This window comes from Dendrobates tinctorius, unplaced genomic scaffold (genome assembly GCF_039654945.1).
Source record: "Dendrobates tinctorius isolate UK_male_01 unplaced genomic scaffold, ASM3965494v1 ptg000294l, whole genome shotgun sequence".
Classification (NCBI taxonomy): domain Eukaryota; kingdom Metazoa; phylum Chordata; class Amphibia; order Anura; family Dendrobatidae; genus Dendrobates; species Dendrobates tinctorius.
Window position 1 is genome coordinate 1,612,592 of NW_027361961.1, and position 8,623 is coordinate 1,621,214.

Sequence of the window (8,623 nt, forward strand, 5' to 3'; positions counted from 1 at the left end):
ACCAAACATGTGGAAGAAGGTGCTCTGGTCAGATGAAACCAAAATTGAACTTTTTGGCAACGATGCCAAACGATATGTTTGGTGTAAAGGCAGCACAGCTCATCACCCTGAACACACCATCCACACTGTCAAACATGGTGGTGGCAGCATCATGGTTTGGGCCTGCTTTTCTTCAGCAGGGACAGGGAAGATGGTTAAAATTGATGGGAAGATGGATGGAGCAAAATACAGGACCATTCTTGAAGAATACCTGTTAGAGTCTGCAAAAGACCTGAGACTGGGACGGAGATTTGTCTTCCAACAAGACAATGATCCCAAACATAAAGCAAAATCTACAATGGAATGGTTCACAAATAAACGTATCGAGGTGTTAGAATGGCCAAGTCAAAGTCCAGACCTGAATCCCATCGAGAATCTGTGGAAAGAGCTGAAAACTGCTGTTCACAAACGATCTCCATCAAACCACACTGAGCTCGAGCTGTTTGCCAACGAAGAATGGGCAAGAATTTCAGTCTCTCGATGTACAAAACTGATCGAGACATACCCCAAGCGACTGCAGCTGTAATCGCAGCAAAAGGTGGCGCAACAAAGTATTAAGTTAAAGGGGCCGAATAATATTGCGTGCGCCACTTTTCAGTTTTTGAATTTCCACAAAAATTTCAAATAACCAATAAATTTAGTTCAACTTCACAATTGTGTCCCACTTGTTTATTCTTCACCAAAAATTTACATTTGGTATCTTTATGTTTGAAGCATGATATGTGGGAAAAGGTTGAAAAGTTCCAGGGGGCCGAATACTTTCGCAAGGCACTGTATATTTTATTTTTTAGCTCTTTTCATTGTGATGGAACCTGATTGTGCTTTAGTTCCTCTGGACTTGTTGGCTTAATCAATCTTCGTGTCAACATTCCTCACTTTATATGAGCATATCTAGTTGTGCTTTATATTAATTGATTAATCATGATATTTATTGAATGAATTTTCTATTTATATGTATTTATAATTGGTTAATTATGGGTAAATTAGTGCATATGTTCTATTATATGTTTCACTATATGTAATTTATTATCTGTATGCACTTTATGGCAGCTCTTTGTACTTTGTATGTGATTAATTGATTTTTATCTGGCATACACATTTTTACTGCCATGGTTATTTCACTTTTCCCCCCAATTTATTTATCTATGTATTTATTCTTATTTATTTAATATTATTATACTTGTCTTATTAATCATTGATTAATTGATGTATATGATCTATTATATCAACCATATTTTTTCTGACACTGCTGTGACGGGTGTCTTAGTGCTGCTGCTGGAACTAATCTCTCACATAAGCGCCACTGAATCTCCATTTATATTTATGATCTATTATATGTTTATTTATTATCTGCATGCACTTTTATGGCAGCTGATAGTATTTCAAATGACACATAAACTCTATCACTTCCGCAGTTATTTTACACATTTTCTTTATTTACCACATTTATTATCCCTTTTCAATTCATTATCCATTTTGCCCCTTCTCTCTCCCTGTTTCATCATGCCGTCTAATATGACTTCTGTGGTGTGCGCTTGTGCCGGGTGTCTGGATCGGGTTGCCGTAGTAACGCGTCTCGTCGCGTCATCACTCCCTCCTTCTGACGTGTCGGAGGTGGGCGGGGTTTGATGACGTGGGACGCCGGACCTGCCGCTCCCGACCCCTTGCACGGCTGACATCAGCGCCATCATTACCGCAGCATATAAATAGACAGCACTATCACCCCCATTCACTTACACCCAACTTGGAAGAAGTGGTTATAGCGAAACGCGCATCGGGGACCTTCTCCCATGAGCACCACCAGGTAACAACTGTTAGCAGCTATTTTGTACACTTACTACAACATCTGATACTCGATTGTATGTGCCCTGTCCTTTTGGACACTATTCAGCTGTATGCATTACACACTTATGTGTATATATTTTCTAGCACTGTGGCACATTGCACTTTTTTGTATCTCATGTGTATGTGCCTTGTCCTTTTTGGACACTAGTTAGCTATATGCATTGCACACATATGTGTATATATATATATATATATATATATATTTTAGCACTGTGGCACATTGCACTTTTTTGTACCTCATAACCACTTGGTCATATTGCTGCTACTATATTGTTCAGTCCAGCCTTGCACCTTCAATAATTTTATAAATCACATGGTTATTACAATACTATTAATTTGGTATTTGTCTCTGGGCTTTAAACCTTCTTTGTACCTAGCTCACATGGTTTAATTTGTGCTGATGGGAAATCACTCTGCCTTGTTCTGCATAATCTTGTATCTATTTGTAACAATTTTAAATAACTAATGAATAAATCACTTATATTTGAAATCTTGTCTGGCACTTCCCTTCTTTGGGTTTAATACTATCTGTTGGAAGTTGACATATCATATTTATGGTCGCTTTTTTGGCTTTACAACGTGTAAGCAGCCTCAACACGCCGAGGTCAGCTGCCAGAATATTCACTGCTCCCCACGCCCGGGAATATGGGAGTGGGGAGCAGTGAATATTCATTTTATTTAATAGTGGTTGAGCAATCATGTGTGTCTACTATTAAAGAGAATGAATATTCACTGCTCACAGGCCCATAGTCCCTTTTAGCTCTAGGAGCCGGCTTCAGTGAATGGAGGTGAGAGGGACTATAGGCGTGGGGAGCAGTGAATATTCATGTTCTTTAACAGCAGACACACGTGTTAGCCGCAGGTGCTGGCTCCTGCCTCCTGTAACCTTCTCCATATCTGCTGCTTCCTCCGGCCCATAGCCACTATAAGGTACATCTGGACTACAAGACGCATTCTTTTCTCTAAAATTTTGGAGGAAAAAAAGTGCGTCTTATTATCCAAAAATATGGTACTTGACAGCAATGTCTCCATGTACAGTGTTTTATGGGGCTTATTTCTAGCCATAGATTTCCTATATTACAAGAAAAACACCAGAAAAAAGCAGATATTAAAATGTTTAAAAAAATTGAAACCAACAATTCTTGTAAAAACAAAAAAAAAACATAAAAAAGCAGAAGACAGATTTTATTATTTTTTAACACGGAAAGCATTTGTTTTTTATATTAACTCTTTTGGATGTACACCGCAGAGATGGCACAGTTGCGGCTGCAACAAAAACCATGGCAGTTTATTTCTTCTGTGGTATTGCTATCAGTGTGTCAAGAGTGGGAGAAGAGGGTTGCATTGACAATCCAACACAATGGGCAGCACTTTGAACACATTTTATAAGTGGCCATAAACTTGTAAATAACCCTTGAAAGAATTAAGTTACGTTAAAACCAAGCACACCATTGCTTTTCTTGTGAAATTCTCAATAAGATGGAAGTGTCACATGACCCTCTTCCCATTGCAAAAAATAAAGTTGGATGGCCGAATTTATAATGGCCGCCATGGTCACCACCCATCTTGAAAAGTTCCCCCCCTCCCATAGACTAATGTGCCACAAACAGGAAGTTGATATCACCAACCATTCCCATTTTATTTAGGTGTATCCATATAGATGGCCTACCCTGTATTGTCAATGTACAGGTAATACAGGGATCACCAGTGACATTATATGAAGGAGCTCTGTATATAGTGTCAGAGTACAGATAATACAGTGATCATCGGTGACATTGTAAGGAGGAGGCGGAGACCTTCACGTGCCTCATCTTCCGGGGGCATTGTTAACACTTAGCATGCGGCACTTCATGGTGTATTAATGAGAGATGTGACGTTTATATGTGTTTTTACTGATGTTTGTGTACTTTAATGTGATGCATTTGTTATATGCTGTTTGTAACCTTAGGGACAGCATAGGACCATAGGGGGATTAGAATAGAGGGGGCATTATAGAGTTAAGGACTAGAGATAGAGAGTATTATAGAATAGGTTAGGAGATAGTCAGCACAGGGCTTAATTAGTTGTGAGGAGTTAGAGCAGAGCAGCATAGAAAGGGCATTTGCCGAAACGTGCGTTGGGGGGGTCATACTCGGGTGGACCTCTACATACTATTCCATCAGGTAAAGATGTTTTTATGGGTTACTTCATTGTAGTGCTAATGTTTATATCCATGTACCTTGTTTGGTTTTCACATGCATAATCGGGGTTAGGTGTCATGTATATTTAATGTTACCATCATAATCATGTTTAAGTCACCTGTGTTCCCCGTTGTTGTCTGTCTGCCCCTTGTATGCCCCACTTGGTCGCCTTCGTGCTACCATGGTCATGTCTGACTTAATCCCCTTTCCTTATATCCTGGTCATGTTATAATAAAGATTGAATTTTTTATCTTTGGAACTAATTTAGTCTTTTGGACTTTTTTTGATCGCTTGTTTTTTCTTGTGTTAATGCGGATGTTTTTTGCGATTGTCCATATTAATCCATGCATCCACCCATGCTATAGTATAGTTATTAGTATATGCTATAGAATTGTTTCAATTATTTTAATGGGTTTTCTATCCTCAATTTGGTTACAGAGCAGCATAGAGCATAAAGATATAGGAAAGGCATTTCTTGTTTAGTCTCAGATGCCCGGGCAGCTTGCCCAAGGCAAGGTGCATGCAGTGGACAGTAACAAGCCGTGGGGGATAAGTCTGCAGATGGCAGTAAGGGGACCTCCAGCTGGAGAATAGTGCAGTCAGGCACTAGCTTAAAGGACTCAACCCCAGGAAGGATTCGGGGTCTAATACCGGGGTGGGAGCAGCTGAGATGGCGTTCCCGGCATCTTTCCCTATTGGAACCAGACAAAGGGCTGACAGAGAGCTGGTGATGCTGAAACTACAGATGGGACAAGAACTGTTGAAAGATGTTGCCCAGATGACAGGTATAGGAAAGCCAGGTGTTGGGCCCGGATGGTCCAAGGAGACGGCAGGGATTGCCAGGAACAGAAAAAGCGAGAATCTAGAGAGTCTGCCCTTATGACAGAGGAAAGGAAAGTACAGGAAATGTTGCCCTGTGTGAACTGTGCTGCTGATGTGATGGATGCCTTACTGTTTAGTAAAGTTCAACTGTTGGAAAAGAACTGTGACTGTGGTGTTTCCTGGAAGCCAGAAGCTGCAGTAATAGAGGTAACCAACTGTATAGCAGTACCAGGACTTTATCTGTCTTTTCATGTACAAGGTGCCGGGGTGCTCACTAACTGTGCCATAGTGGACTACCACCTCATGCCACCTTGTTACAACATTATACACAGGAGCTCTGTATATAGTGTCAGTGTACAGGTAATAAAATGATCCCCGGTGATATTATACACAGGAGCTCTGTATATAGTGTACAGGTAATACAGTGATCACCAGTGACATTATACATAGGAGCTCTGCATATACTGTCAGTGTAAAGGTAATACAGTTATCACCAGTGACATTATACACAAGACCTCTGTGTATAGTATACAGTGTATAGTTTCAATGTATAGGCAACACAATGACTAAGCGGTGACATCTCTAGTTGAAGTCCTTCATCTTCATCCAGCAGAGGCCGCCATCACTTTTTCCAGCCAGACTCGTCTCTGCAAACAATAACACCTTTATCTAGAGTACTTTACCCAATTTTTCTCCAATTTTTACACTATGCCAGATGAAGAAAAAAGCGAGTGTCGCCCTGCATAGTAACAGGACCCCCCTCCCCCCCACACACACTGAATACAGTATCATCAAAAATAATATCCTATAATTAGTCCAGGGGCAAACCTACCACCCGTGCAGCCCGTTCATTGAACGGGGGCCCCGGGGGAGAGGGGGCCCCTCTTGCCTCCAGCACCGCATGGCTAATTATTTCTAGTCCATGTGGAGTGCCGTGGAGCCGAGGCGCAAGGAGGAGAGCAGCGCTGCAGGAGACGTCGGGAGCGGGTCTGACACCTGAGAGTGCGAGCGCCGATGCAGAGGAGCCAGCCCTGAGGTGAGATCAGCCATGTCAGTGGTGTGCTGCGCTGCCACTGTGGGGGAGGAGAGGAGGAGACAGACTCTACTGTCACTCACTCTCACTGTGCCTTTGGCGTCGGCCGGACGGTAGTTGCAGCCGCAGGTCAGTGTGTGTCTGTCTGTGTTAAGTCACATGTGCCATGCCCATGCTTGCTGCACCTCAGGAATGTGCGGACAGTGTGGATGGATCCTCTTGGTCTGGCCTGCCCTGCCTGCTCCAGGTAAGAGTACCAGAGCTGAGCAGTACTGAGGGACTGGGACCGAGGCAGGCATGATTTTGGGGGTTCCTGGGGGAGAACTGAAGCATGGTAGGCATTTGGGGGGGCTCCGTCCTGGCCCTGGGGGAGAACTCAAGCATGGCCTGGCTGCTCATGAATGGGGGGCCCCTTGCCTGGGGAGAAGGGAAGCATGGCCTGACTGCTCATGAAAGTGGGGGCCCCTGACCTGGGGAGAACTTGAAGCATAGCCTGGCTGCTCAAGAATGGGGGGGCCCTAGCCTGGGGAGAAGCATGGCCTGGCTGTTCATGAATGTGGGGGCCCCTGGCCTGGGGAGAACTTGAAGCATGACCTGGCGGCTCATGAATGGGGGGGCCCCTGGCCTGGGGAGAAGCATGGCCTGGCTGCTCATGAATGGGGGGGCCTGGCCTGGGGAGGACTTGAAGCATGGCCTGGCTGCTCAAGAATGGGGGGCCCCTGGCCTGGGGAGAAACATGGCCTTGGCTGCTCATGAATGGGGGGCCCCTGGGGAGAAGCATGGCTGCTCATGAATGAGGGGCCCTGGGGGAGGTGCTTGGCTGCTCATGAATGGGGCGGCTCATGAGGGAGGAGAAACATGAATCGGGCGGCCTACATAGGGTGAGAAGCAGCATAAACTGGGGGGGCCACATGGGGAGAAGCAGCATAAACTGGGGGGCACATAGAGCGAGAACCACTATGCCAAAAGTAGACCGCATATGGGGGAGAGCATTATGAAACAAAGGGAAACGGGGGTGCCTATATATATTACCTGGAGGCTGTCTTGGGCTATATATGTTATTTAGAGGCTATGCTGGGCTGTATATATTACCTGGAGGCTGTTTAGGGCTGCATATATTACCAGAAGGCTATGCTGGACTGTATCTATTACCTTAAAGCTATGCTGGACTGTATATATTACCTGGAGTGGAGGCTATGCTGGGCTGTATATATCACCTGGAGACTGTGGTGGGCTGTATATATTACTTGAAGGCTGTGCTGGGCTGTATATATTAACTGGAGGCTGTGCTAGGCTGTATATATTACCTGGAGTCTGTGCTGGGCGCTGTATATATTACTTGAAGGCTGTTGCTGGACTGTATATATTAACTGAAGGCTAAGCTGGGCTGTATACCATATTTTATTTGGAGGCTGTGCTGGGCTGCATATATTAACAAATAGAGGCAATGCTGGGCTAGTGGGCTATATATATTGCTTTATTTGGAGGCTGTGCTGGCCTGTGTATATAATTTGGAGGCTGCAACTGGCAAATAATAAATACAGCCCAGCAGCACCCTACAGATATTATAACCAGCCCTGCATAGCCTCAATATTAGATATACAGTACATTTACGGTGGGAAAATCCGCAGCAAAAATTGACATGGTGTAGATTTTCCTGCTCTAAAAAATGCAGCATATCCGCTGCATATTTTAGTGGCACCATGTAACGCGGATCTAGCACATCTGCACTTGCCTCGGCCGGCCGCAAGCCCAATAGAGAATAAATTAGGCTTGCCGGAACGGTGCCACAAGTCGCCCGTTAAGCGGCAGAGGTGCGGAAGTCTGCCAGATCTGCTGCTAGTAGGGGGGGAGGGCCCAAAAAATTTCTTGCACAGGGGCCCACTACAGTCTGTGTCCACCCCTGACTTAGTCCCTACCATAATAATGTTCGATATCTTGCTTAGGTTTATCAGGTAATACACCAGGCAGGTCACAATCAGCCATCAAAATATCCCACAAATCCCTAACCTCATGGTTACAATTATTGAAAGTACCAATCAGATGAATCATATTAGTACTCCACTTGTTGGCCTACCGGATTAATAGGGATTCACAGTTCTGTGATAGGACATGTCTGTATTCCTCCCCTAGCTATCTCTTGGGGTATCCTTTTTAACCCCTTTCTGCCATCAGACATACTATCCCGTCCATGTGCCCTGGGACTTAATTCCCAGGGACGGGATAGTACGTCATAGCGATCAGCGGCGCTCACGTGGTGAGCGCCGCTGATCACGGCCGGGTGTCAGCTGATTATCACAGCTGACACCCGGCACGTTAACCCCTTGTACACCGCGATCAAACACGATCGCGGTGTACCAGGGGCTAAGGGGAAGCATCAGCAGGGAGGGGGCTCCCTCGTGCTTCCCTGAGCCCCCCACGGCAGCGCAATGTGCAGCGCTGCTGTGGGGGGCTCTTTCCCTACAGGCCCCCGGATCCAAGATGGCGACGGGGACCTTCGGGGGGCCTGTAGGGAGCTGACTTCCTCACTGCCTGCAAAGCACAGGCATGAGAAAGTCTGCAGCAGTGCTTGTGACAGATCGCTGATCTGTCACAGTGATCTGTGATAGTAAAGTCTTCTCAACGACAGTCTTTAATTGTTGTGATTTTATTGATTGTGAAAAAAAAAAGGGTGGTGTTACAATCCAAAAAAGGGTGGTGTTAC